At 43.8% G+C, this 12,810-nt stretch overlaps 1 long non-coding RNA gene across 1 annotated transcript in view; it reads left to right on the top strand.

Annotated features, from left to right (window-relative positions):
• The window catches only part of LOC307181324, a 201,638-nt gene extending 189,188 nt beyond the window's left edge, over positions 1–12,450 (top strand). The window contains exons 2-3 of the long non-coding RNA XR_013826449.1: positions 9,212–9,293; positions 12,370–12,450. This is a non-coding gene — a long non-coding RNA (uncharacterized lncRNA). The remainder of the gene's footprint in view (positions 1–9,211; positions 9,294–12,369) is intronic.
• The last annotated feature ends 360 nt before the right edge of the window (positions 12,451–12,810 follow it).

Genomic DNA, 12,810 nt, shown 5'->3' with positions numbered 1-12,810 from the left:
TAGATGTTTCAGGAAACACCATACACTTCTCCCGAGTGTCTGTTGGCAATTTACATCCCGCCCATCAGCATAACAAGGCTCCCAGTTCTCCATGGCCTGTCCTGCCTTTCTGGATTTTACACTTTTTTCAGATGGCCCTTTTGACCGGGGGGAAGTGAGACTTCATTGTAGTGCAGATTTCCTTTGCAAGCTTGCTTGGTTGGCCAAAAAGGGCGTATGCGTTTTTTCCTGAATATATTCAGGAAAAAACGCATACGCCCTTTTTGGCCAAGTGCATCATTGTGGACGTTCTGCCTCTTTTCCTATGCTTTCAATGCAATTCCAGTCTACCTCCTGAAATCGGTTTCCTGCAATTCTGCCCCGCTTTCAAGTCCTCTTGGCAGCCTTACTTCAGTCTATTTTTGGACGATAGCTGTCATTTATAACTCTGCAGGTTTGTGAATTACAGTGCCCCTGAGCTCCTTTCTTCAACTTGCTTACTTGTGACCTGGCCGCAACACCGCAGGATGGCTTCAGGCCCTAATCTGGTTCCGGCACGGCACGCTGAGCCTTTGGTTATTTCCTCTTCCTGGTGGGAAATGAGAGTTAAATTTGCCCGTCCAGACACCTCCAGCTAGCCTCTCATTGGTTCTCGCTATTCCTGTTCGTCTTCCGCAGAAATTGCAAACTGGGCCAAACAGGAGGTTAAAGGCACTGACTCTCCAAGTGGGGAGAGTGTTAGTAAAGCGTCTGGAATGTTGCACCCGAGTACCAGGGGAGGAAAACTGAGACATATTTGAACACATCTCCCGTTCACATGGTTGATCATACTTGGGTTCCACATGCATGTTTTAGCTGAAGGAAGAATACCTTAAACCTGGAGAGTTGAGACCCATGTAATGGGTACCATGCAATATGACTTCAAAGGGTCTTCATTTGCTCACCGAACCTCTCCAATCCTATCACTGCTGCGTTTATGCCCCTGTACACATGCTTGATTCTCTTTCGGAGACATAGCAATCCATAGGTTTTAAGATACTTACTAGTCAGGTACATTCTTAGGCGTTTAATATGCGGTGTTGAGTCCATTTCGTTGAGCAAGGAGTAGCTCTTGTCTATTCCATATTTGGCTTAAGGAACTTTATCTGTGCTCATTTCAATCTCTGGTTTTATGCAGCACCCCAACTCACCTTTACCCTTAAGCAAGCATAAGTTGGTTTTCTAAATTTGAGACCCTGTTCTGTTCTGTAATTCAGTTCCTGTGTAGCCAAGTTTACATTCCGTGTATTACTGATATCTTATGATGTTTCTTTTTCTGTGTGACTTACTTCAGTTAGAATCATCATACCTGAATCCACTCATTGTGCTGCTAAGGGCCTGATGACACAGATTTCATTGCTGAGTGATATTGCTTTGTAAGTAAATACCACAACTTCTTTATCCATTTTTCACTTTCTGCGATGTTGAACTTGTACTGTAAACGAGGTTCTTGTAAACAGAGCCGTTCCAAACTTTGGGGTGGCTGTGTCTTTTTGATTTTAATTTCCCTAAGCTATAGGACCATAAGTGGAAGTGCCCTAGGTTCTGTTGCTTTGTTTTTTAGATGTTTCAGGAAACACCATACACTTCTCCCGAGTGGTTGTTGGCAATTTACATCCCGCCCATCAGCATAACAAGGCTCCCAGTTCTCCATGGCCTGTCCTGCCTTTCTGGATTTTACACTTTTTTCAGATGGCCCTTTTGACCGGGGGGAAGTGAGACTTCATTGTAGTGCAGATTTCCTTTGCAAGCTTGCTTGGTTGGCCAAAAAGAGCGTATGCGTTTTTTCCTGAATATATTCAGGAAAAACGCATACGCCCTTTTTGGCCAAGTGCATCATTGTGGACGTTCTGCCTCTTTTCCTATGCTTTCAATGCAATTCCAGTCTACCTCCTGAAATCGGTTTCCTGCAATTCTGCCCCGCTTTCAAGTCCTCTTGGCAGCCTTACTTCAGTCTATTTTTGGACGATAGCTGTCATTTATAACTCTGCAGGTTTGTGAATTACAGTGCCCCTGAGCTCCTTTCTTCAACTCGCTTTCTTGTTACCTGGCCGCAACACCGCAGGATGTCTTCAGGCCCTAATCTGGTTCTGGCCCGGCATGCTGAGCCTTTGGTTAATTCTTCTTACTGGTGGGAAATGAGAGTTAAATTTGCCCGTCCAGACACCTCCAGCTAGTCTCTCATTGGTTCTCGCTATTCCTGTTCATCTTCCGCAGAAATTGCAAACTGGGCCAAAAAGGAGGTTAAAGGGACTGACTCTCCAAGTCGGGAGAGTGTTATTAAAGCGTCTGGAATGTTGCACCCGAGTACCAGGGGAGGAAAACTGAGACATATTTGAACACGTCTCCCGTTCACATGGTTGATCATACTCTAGGTTCCACATGCATGTTTTAGCTGAAGGAAGAATACCTTAAACCTGGAGAGTTGAGACCCGTGTAATGGGTACCATGCAATATGACTTCAAAGGGTCTTCATTTGCTCACCGAACCTCTCCAATCCTATCACTGCTGCGTTTATGCCCCTGTACACACGCTTGATTCTCTTTTGGAGACATAGCAATCCATAGGTTTTAAGATACTTACTAGTCAGGTACATTCTTATTCGTTTAATATGGGGTTTTGAGTCCATTTTGTTGAGCAAGGAGTAGCTCTTGTCTATTCCATATTTGGCTTAAGGAACTTTATCTGTGCTCATTTCAATCTCTGGTTTTATGCAGCACCCCAACTCACCTTTCCCCTTAAGCAACCATAAGTTGGTATTCTAAATTTGAGACCCTGTTCTGTTTTGGAATGCAGTTCCTGTGTAGCCAAGTTTACATTCCGTGTATTAGTGATATCTTATGATGTTTCTTTTTCTGTGTGACTTATTTCAGTTAGAATCATCGTACCTGAATCCACTCATTATGCTGCTACGGGCCTGATGACATAGATTTCATTGCTGAGTGATACTGCATTGTACGTAAGTACCACAAGTTCTTTATCCATTTTTCACTTTCTGTGATATTGAACTTGTACGGAAAACGAGGTTCTTGTAAACAGAGGCGTCCCAAACTTTGGGGTGGCTGTGTCTTTTTGATTTTAATTTCCCTAAGCTATAGGACCATAAGTGGAAGTGCCCTAGGCTCTGTTCCTTTGTTTTATAGATGTTTCAGGAAACACCATACACTTCTCCTGAGTGTCTGTTGGCAATTTACATCCCGCCCATCAGCATAACAAGGCTCCCAGTTCTCCATGGCCTGTCCTGCCTTTCTGGATTTTACACTTTTTTCAGATGGCCCTTTTGACCGGGGAGAAGTGAGACTTCATTGTAGTGCAGATTTCCTTTGCAAGTTTGCTTGGTTGGCCAAAAAGGGCGTATGCGTTTTTTCCTGAATATATTCAGGAAAAAACGCATACGCCCTTTTTGGCCAAGTGCATCATTGTGGACGTTCAGCCTCCTTTCCTATGCTTTCAATGCAATTCCAGTCTACCTCCTGAAATCGGTTTCCTGCAATTCTGCCCCGCTTTCAAGTCCTCTTGGCAGCCTTACTTCAGTCTATTTTTGGACGATAGCTGTCATTTATAACTCTGCAGGTTTGTGAATTACAGTGCCCCTGAGCTCCTTTCTTCAACTCGCTTTCTTGTGACCTGGCCGCAACACCGCAGGATGGCTTCAGGCCCTAATCTGGTTCCGGCACGGCATGCTGAGCCTTTTCTTAATTCCTCTTCCTGGTGGGAAATGAGAGTTAAATTTGCCCGTCCAGACACCTCCAGCTAACCTCTCATTGGTTCTCGCTATTCCTGTTCATCTTCCGCAGAAATTGCAAACTGGGCCAAACAGGAGGTTAAAGGGACTGACTCTCCAAGTGGGGAGAGTGTTAGTAAAGCGTCTGGAATGTTGCACCCGAGTACCAGGGGAGGAAAACTGAGACATATTTGAACACGTCTCCCGTTCACATGGTTGATCATACTCTAGGTTCCACATGCATGTTTTAGCTGAAGGAAGAATACCTTAAACCTGGGTAGTTGAATCCCGTGGAATGGGTACCATGCAATATGACTTCAAAGGGTCTTCATTTGCTCACCGAACCTCTCCAATCCTATCACTGCTGCGTTTATGCCCCTGTACACATGCTTGATTCTCTTTCGGAGACATATCAATCCATAGGTTTTAAGATACTTACTAGTCAGGTACATTCTTAGGCGTTTAATATGCGGTGTTGAGTCCATTTCGTTGAGCAAGGAGTAGCTCTTGTCTATTCCATATTTGGCTTAAGGAACTTTATCTGTGCTCATTTCAATCTCTGGTTTTATGCAGCACCCCAACTCACCTTTACCCTTAAGCAAACATAAGTTGGTTTTCTAAATTTGAGACCCTGTTCTGTTCTGTAATTCAGTTCCTGTGTAGCCAAGTTTACATTCCGTGTATTACTGATATCTTATGATGTTTCTTTTTCTGTGTGACTTATTTCAGTTAGAATCATCATACCTGAATCCACTCATTGTGCTGCTAAGGGTCTGATGACACAGATTTCATTGCTGAGTGATATTGCTTTGTAAGTAAATACCACAACTTCTTTATCCATTTTTCACTTTCTGCGATGTTGAACTTGTACTGTAAACGAGGTTCTTGTAAACAGAGCCGTTCCAAACTTTGGGGTGGCTGTGTCTTTTTGATTTTAATTTCCCTAAGCTATAGGACCATAAGTGGAAGTGCCCTAGGTTCTGTTGCTTTGTTTTTTAGATGTTTCAGGAAACACCATACACTTCTCCCGAGTGGTTGTTGGCAATTTACATCCCGCCCATCAGCATAACAAGGCTCCCAGTTCTCCATGGCCTGTCCTGCCTTTCTGGATTTTACACTTTTTTCAGATGGCCCTTTTGACCGGGGGGAAGTGAGACTTCATTGTAGTGCAGATTTCCTTTGCAAGCTTGCTTGGTTGGCCAAAAAGGGCGTATGCGTTTTTTCCTGAATATATTCAGGAAAAAACGCATACGCCCTTTTTGGCCAAGTGCATCATTGTGGACGTTCTGCCTCTTTTCCTATGCTTTCAATGCAATTCCAGTCTACCTCCTGAAATCGGTTTCCTGCAATTCTGCCCCGCTTTCAAGTCCTCTTGGCAGCCTTACTTCAGTCTATTTTTGGACGATAGCTGTCATTTATAACTCTGCAGGTTTGTGAATTACAGTGCCCCTGAGCTCCTTTCTTCAACTTGCTTACTTGTGACCTGGCCGCAACACCGCAGGATGGCTTCAGGCCCTAATCTGGTTCCGGCACGGCACGCTGAGCCTTTGGTTATTTCCTCTTCCTGGTGGGAAATGAGAGTTAAATTTGCCCGTCCAGACACCTCCAGCTAGCCTCTCATTGGTTCTCGCTATTCCTGTTCGTCTTCCGCAGAAATTGCAAACTGGGCCAAACAGGAGGTTAAAGGCACTGACTCTCCAAGTGGGGAGAGTGTTAGTAAAGCGTCTGGAATGTTGCACCCGAGTACCAGGGGAGGAAAACTGAGACATATTTGAACACATCTCCCGTTCACATGGTTGATCATACTTGGGTTCCACATGCATGTTTTAGCTGAAGGAAGAATACCTTAAACCTGGAGAGTTGAGACCCATGTAATGGGTACCATGCAATATGACTTCAAAGGGTCTTCATTTGCTCACCGAACCTCTCCAATCCTATCACTGCTGCGTTTATGCCCCTGTACACATGCTTGATTCTCTTTCGGAGACATAGCAATCCATAGGTTTTAAGATACTTACTAGTCAGGTACATTCTTAGGCGTTTAATATGCGGTGTTGAGTCCATTTCGTTGAGCAAGGAGTAGCTCTTGTCTATTCCATATTTGGCTTAAGGAACTTTATCTGTGCTCATTTCAATCTCTGGTTTTATGCAGCACCCCAACTCACCTTTACCCTTAAGCAAGCATAAGTTGGTTTTCTAAATTTGAGACCCTGTTCTGTTCTGTAATTCAGTTCCTGTGTAGCCAAGTTTCCATTCCGTGTATTACTGATATCTTATGATGTTTCTTTTTCTGTGTGACTTATTTCAGTTAGAATCATCATACCTGAATCCACTCATTGTGATGCTATGGGACTGATGACATAGATTTCATTGCTGAGTGATATTGCTTTGTAACTAAATACCACAACTTCTTTATCCATTTTTCACTTTCTGCGATGTTGAGCTTGTACTGTAAATGCGGTTCTTGTATCAGAGGCGTCCCAAACTTTGGGGTGGCTGTGTCTTTTTGATTTTAATTTCCCTAAGCTATAGGACCATAAGTGGCAGTGCCCTAGGCTCTGTTGCTTTGTTTTTTAGATGTTTCAGGAAACACCATACACTTCTCCCGAGTGTCTGTTGGCAATTTACATCCCGCCCATCAGCATAACAAGGCTCCCAGTTCTCCATGGCCTGTCCTGCCTTTCTGGATTTTACACTTTTTTCAGATGGCCCTTTTGACCGGGGGGAAGTGAGACTTCATTGTAGTGCAGATTTCCTTTGCAAGCTTGCTTGGTTGGCCAAAAAGGGCGTATGCGTTTTTTCCTGAATATATTCAGGAAAAAACGCATACGCCCTTTTTGGCCAAGTGCATCATTGTGGACGTTCTGCCTCTTTTCCTATGCTTTCAATGCAATTCCAGTCTACCTCCTGAAATCGGTTTCCTGCAATTCTTCCCCGCTTTCAAGTCCTCTTGGCAGCCTTACTTCAGTCTATTTTTGGACGATAGCTGTCATTTATAACTCTGCAGGTTTGTGAATTACAGTGCCCCTGAGCTCCTTTCTTCAACTTGCTTACTTGTGACCTGGCCGCAACACCGCAGGATGGCTTCAGGCCCTAATCTGGTTCCGGCACGGCACGCTGAGCCTTTGGTTATTTCCTCTTCCTGGTGGGAAATGAGAGTTAAATTTGCCCGTCCAGACACCTCCAGCTAGCCTCTCATTGGTTCTCGCTATTCCTGTTCGTCTTCCGCAGAAATTGCAAACTGGGCCAAACAGGAGGTTAAAGGCACTGACTCTCCAAGTGGGGAGAGTGTTAGTAAAGCGTCTGGAATGTTGCACCCGAGTACCAGGGGAGGAAAACTGAGACATATTTGAACACGTCTCCCGTTAACATGGTTGATCATACTTGGGTTCCACATGCATGTTTTAGCTGAAGGAAGAATACCTTAAACCTGGAGAGTTGAGACCCATGTAATGGGTACCATGCAATATGACTTCAAAGGGTCTTCATTTGCTCACCGAACCTCTCCAATCCTATCACTGCTGCGTTTATGCCCCTGTACACATGCTTGATTCTCTTTCGGAGACATAGCAATCCATAGGTTTTAAGATACTTACTAGTCAGGTACATTCTTAGGCGTTTAATATGCGGTGTTGAGTCCATTTCGTTGAGCAAGGAGTAGCTCTTGTCTATTCCATATTTGGCTTAAGGAACTTTATCTGTGCTCATTTCAATCTCTGGTTTTATGCAGCACCCCAACTCACCTTTACCCTTAAGCAAGCATAAGTTGGTTTTCTAAATTTGAGACCCTGTTCTGTTCTGTAATTCAGTTCCTGTGTAGCCAAGTTTACATTCCGTGTATTACTGATATCTTATGATGTTTCTTTTTCTGTGTGACTTACTTCAGTTAGAATCATCATACCTGAATCCACTCATTGTGCTGCTAAGGGCCTGATGACACAGATTTCATTGCTGAGTGATACTGCATTGTACGTAAGTACCACAAGTTCTTTATCCATTTTTCACTTTCTGTGATATTGAACTTGTATGGTAAACGAGGTTCTTGTAAACGGAGGCGTCCCAAACTTTGGGGTGGCTGTGTCTTTTTGATTTTAATTTCCCTAAGCTATAGGACCATAAGTGGAAGTGCCCTAGGTTCTGTTGCTTTGTTTTTTAGATGTTTCAGGAAACACCATACACTTCTCCCGAGTGGTTGTTGGCAATTTACATCCCGCCCATCAGCATAACAAGGCTCCCAGTTCTCCATGGCCTGTCCTGCCTTTCTGGATTTTACACTTTTTTCAAATGGCCCTTTTGACCGGGGGGAAGTGAGACTTCATTGTAGTGCAGATTTCCTTTGCTAGCTTGCTTGGTTGGCCAAAAAGGGCGTATGCGTTTTTTCCTGAATATATTCAGGAAAAAACGCATACGCCCTTTTTGGCCAAGTGCATCATTGTGGACGTTCTGCCTCTTTTCCTATGCTTTCAATGCAATTCCAGTCTACCTCCTGAAATCGGTTTCCTGCAATTCTGCCCCGCTTTCAAGTCCTCTTGGCAGCCTTACTTCAGTCTATTTTTGGACGATAGCTGTCATTTATAACTCTGCAGGTTTGTGAATTACAGTGCCCCTGAGCTCCTTTCTTCAACTTGCTTACTTGTGACCTGGCCGCAACACCGCAGGATGGCTTCAGGCCCTAATCTGGTTCCGGCACGGCACGCTGAGCCTTTGGTTATTTCCTCTTCCTGGTGGGAAATGAGAGTTAAATTTGCCCGTCCAAACACCTCCAGCTAGTCTCTCATTGGTTCTCGCTATTCCTGTTCATCTTCCGCAGAAATTGCAAACTGGGCCAAACAGGAGGTTAAAGGCGCTGACTCTCCAAGTGGGGAGAGTGTTAGTAAAGCGTCTGGAATGTTGCACCCGATTACCAGGGGAGGAAAACTGAGACATATTTGAACACGTCTCCCGTTCACATGGTTGATCATACTTGGGTTCCACATGCATGTTTTAGCTGAAGGAAGAATACCTTAAACCTGGAGAGTTAAGACCCGTGTAATGGGTACCATGCAATATGACTTCAAAGGGTCTTCATTTGCTCACCGAACCTCTCCAATCCTATCACTGCTGCGTTTATGCCCCTGTACACATGCTTGATTCCCTTTCGGAGACATAGCAATCCATAGGTTTTAAGATACTTACTAGTCAGGTACATTCTTAGGCGTTTAATATGCGGTGTTGAGTCCATTTCGTTGAGCAAGGAGTAGCTCTTGTCTATTCCATATTTGACTTAAGGAACTTTATCTGTGCTCATTTCAATCTCTGGTTTTATGCAGCACCCCAACTCACCTTTCCCCTTGAGCAAGCATAAGTTGGTTTTCTAAATTTGAGACCCTGTTCTGTTCTGTAATTCAGTTCCTGTGTAGCCAAGTTTACATTCCGTGTATTACTGATATCTTATGATGTTTCTTTTTCTGTGTGACTTATTTCAGTTAGAATCATCATACCTGAATCCACTCATTGTGATGCTAAGGGCCTGATGACATAGATTTCATTGCTGAGTGATATTGCTTTTTAAGTAAATACCACAACTTCTTTATCCATTTTTCACTTTCTGCGATGTTGAACTTGTACTGTAAACGAGGTTCTTGTAAACAGAGGCGTCCCAAACTTTGGGGTGGCTGTGTCTTTTTGATTTTAATTTCCCTAAGCTATAGGACCATAAGTGGAAGTGCCCTAGGTTCTGTTGCTTTGTTTTTTAGATGTTTCAGGAAACACCATACACTTCTCCCGAGTGTCTGTTGGCGATTTACATCCCGCCCATCAGCATAACAAGGCTCCCAGTTCTCCATGGCCTGTCCTGCCTTTCTGGATTTTACACTTTTTTCAGATGGCCCTTTTGACCGGGGGGAAGTGAGACTTCATTGTAGTGCAGATTTCCTTTGCAAGCTTGCTTGGTTGGCCAAAAAGGGCGTATGCGTTTTTTCCTGAATATATTCAGGAAAAAACGCATATGCCCTTTTTGGCCAAGTGCATCATTGTGGACGTTCTGCCTCTTTTCCTATGCTTTCAATGCAATTTCAGTCTACCTCCTGAAATCGGTTTCCTGCAATTCTGCCCCGCTTTCAAGTCCTCTTGGCAGCCTTACTTCAGTCTATTTTTGGACGATAGCTGTCATTTATAACTCTGCAGGTTTGTGAATTACAGTGCCCCTGAGCTCCTTTCTTCAACTCGCTTTCTTTTGAGCTGCCCGCAACACCGCAGGATGACTTCAGGCCCTAATCTGGTTCCGGTACGGCACGCTGAGCCTTTGGTTATTTCCTCTTCCTGATGGGAAATGAGAGTTAAATTTGCCCGTCCAGACACCTCCAGCTAGCCTCTCATTGGTTCTCGCTATTCCTGTTCATCTTCCGCAGAAATTGCAAACTGTGCCAAACAGGAGGTTAAAGGCGCTGACTCTCCAAGTGGGGAGAGTGTTAGTAAAGCGTCTGGAATGTTGCACCCGAGTACCAAGGGAGGAAAACTGAGACATATTTGAACACGTCTCCCGATCACATGGTTGATCGTACTCTGGGTTCCACATGCATGTTTTAGCTGAAGGAAGAATACCTAAAACCTGGGTAATTGAAACCCGTGGAATGGGTACCATGCAATATGACTTCAAAGAGTCTTCATTTGCTCACCGAACCTCTCCAATCCTATCACTGCTGCGTTTATGCCCCTGTACACATGCTTGATTCTCTTTCGGAGACATAGCAATCCATAGGTTTTAAGATACTTACTAGTCAGGTACATTCTTAGGCGTTTAATATGCGGTGTTGAGTCCATTTCGTTGAGCAAGGAGTGGCTCTTGTCTATTCCATATTTGGCTTAAGGAACTTTATCTGTGCTCATTTCAATCTCTGGTTTTATGCAGCAACTGAACTCACCTTTCCCCTTAAGCAAGCATAAGTTGGTTTTCTAAATTTGAGAACCTGTTCTGTTTTGGAATTCAGTTCCTGTGTAGCCAAGTTTACATTCCGTGTATTAGTGATATCTTATGATGTTTCTTTTTCTGTGTGACTTATTTCAGTTAGAATCATCGTATCTGAATCTACTCATTATGCTGCTACGTGCCTGATGACATAGATTTCATTGCTGAGTGATACTGCATTGTACGTAAGTACCACAAGTTCTTTATCCATTTTTCACTTTCTGCGATGTTGAACTTGCACGGTAAAAGAGGTTCTTGTAAACAGAGCCGTTCCAAACTTTGGGGTGGCTGTGTATTTTTGATTTTAATTTCCCTAAGCTATAGGACCATAAGTGGAAGTGCCCTAGGCTCTGTTGCTTTGTTTTTTAGATGTTTCAGGAAACACCATACACTTCTCCCAAGTGTCTGTTGGCAATTTACATCCCGCCCATCAGCATAACAAGGCTCCCAGTTCTCAATGGCCTGTACTGCCTTTCTGGATTTTACACTTTTTTCAGATGGCCCTTTTGACCAGGGGGAAGTGAGACTTCATTGTAGTGCAGATTTCTTTGCAAGCTTGCTTGGTTGGCCAAAAAGGGCGTATGCGTTTTTTCCTGAATATATTCAGGAAAAAATGCATACGCCCTTTTTGGCCAAGTGCATTATTGTGGACGTTCTGCCTCTTTTCCTATGCTTTCAATGCAATTTCAGTCTACCTCCTGAAATCGGTTTCCTGCAATTCTGCCCCGCTTTCAAGTCCTCTTGGCAGCCTTACTTCAGTCTATTTTTGGACGATAGCTGTCATTTATAACTCTGCAGGTTTGTGAATTACAGTGCCCCTGAGCTCCTTTCTTCAACTTGCTTTCTTGTGACCTGGCCGCAACACCGCAGGATGGCTTCAGGCCCTAATCTGGTTCCGGCACGGCACGCTGAGCCTTTGGTTATTTCCTCTTCCTGGTGGGAAATGAGAGTTAAATTTGCCCGTCCAAACACCTCCAGCTAGTCTCTCATTGGTTCTCGCTATTCCTGTTCATCTTCCGCAGAAATTGCAAACTGGGCGAAACAGGAGGTTAAAGGCGCTGACTCTCCAAGTGGGGAGATTGTTAGTAAAGCGTCTGGAATGTTGCACCCGAGTAGCAGGGGAGGAAAACTGAGACATATTTGAACACGTCTCCCGTTCACATGGTTGATCATACTTGGGTTCCACATGCATGTTTTAGCTGAAGGAAGAATACCTTAAACCTGGAGAGTTAAGACCCGTGTAATGGGTACCATGCAATATGACTTCAAAGGGTCTTCATTTGCTCACCGAACCTCTCCAATCCTATCACTGCTGCGTTTATGCCCCTGTACACATGCTTGATTCCCTTTCGGAGACATAGCAATCCATAGGTTTTAAGATACTTACTAGTCAGGTACATTCTTAGGCGTTTAATATGCGGTGTTGAGTCCATTTCGTTGAGCAAGGAGTAGCTCTTGTCTATTCCATATTTGACTTAAGGAACTTTATCTGTGCTCATTTCAATCTCTGGTTTTATGCAGCACCCCAACTCACCTTTCCCCTTGAGCAAGCATAAGTTGGTTTTCTAAATTTGAGACCCTGTTCTGTTCTGTAATTCAGTTCCTGTGTAGCCAAGTTTACATTCCGTGTATTACTGATATCTTATGATGTTTCTTTTTCTGTGTGACTTATTTCAGTTAGAATCATCATACCTGAATCCACTCATTGTGATGCTAAGGGCCTGATGACATAGATTTCATTGCTGAGTGATATTGCTTTTTAAGTAAATACCACAACTTCTTTATCCATTTTTCACTTTCTGCGATGTTGAACTTGTACTGTAAACGAGGTTCTTGTAAACAGAGGCGTCCCAAACTTTGGGGTGGCTGTGTCTTTTTGATTTTAATTTCCCTAAGCTATAGGACCATAAGTGGAAGTGCCCTAGGTTCTGTTGCTTTGTTTTTTAGATGTTTCAGGAAACACCATACACTTCTCCCGAGTGTCTGTTGGCGATTTACATCCCGCCCATCAGCATAACAAGGCTCCCAGTTCTCCATGGCCTGTCCTGCCTTTCTGGATTTTACACTTTTTTCAGATGGCCCTTTTGACCGGGGGGAAGTGAGACTTCATTGTAGTGCAGAT

This window comes from Stenella coeruleoalba, assembly GCF_951394435.1.
Source record: "Stenella coeruleoalba genome assembly, contig: scaffold_114, whole genome shotgun sequence".
In the NCBI taxonomy this organism is placed as follows: domain Eukaryota; kingdom Metazoa; phylum Chordata; class Mammalia; order Artiodactyla; family Delphinidae; genus Stenella; species Stenella coeruleoalba.
The sequence above is the reverse complement of the archived record's forward strand: the minus strand, read 5'-3'. Positions and strand labels throughout refer to the sequence as shown.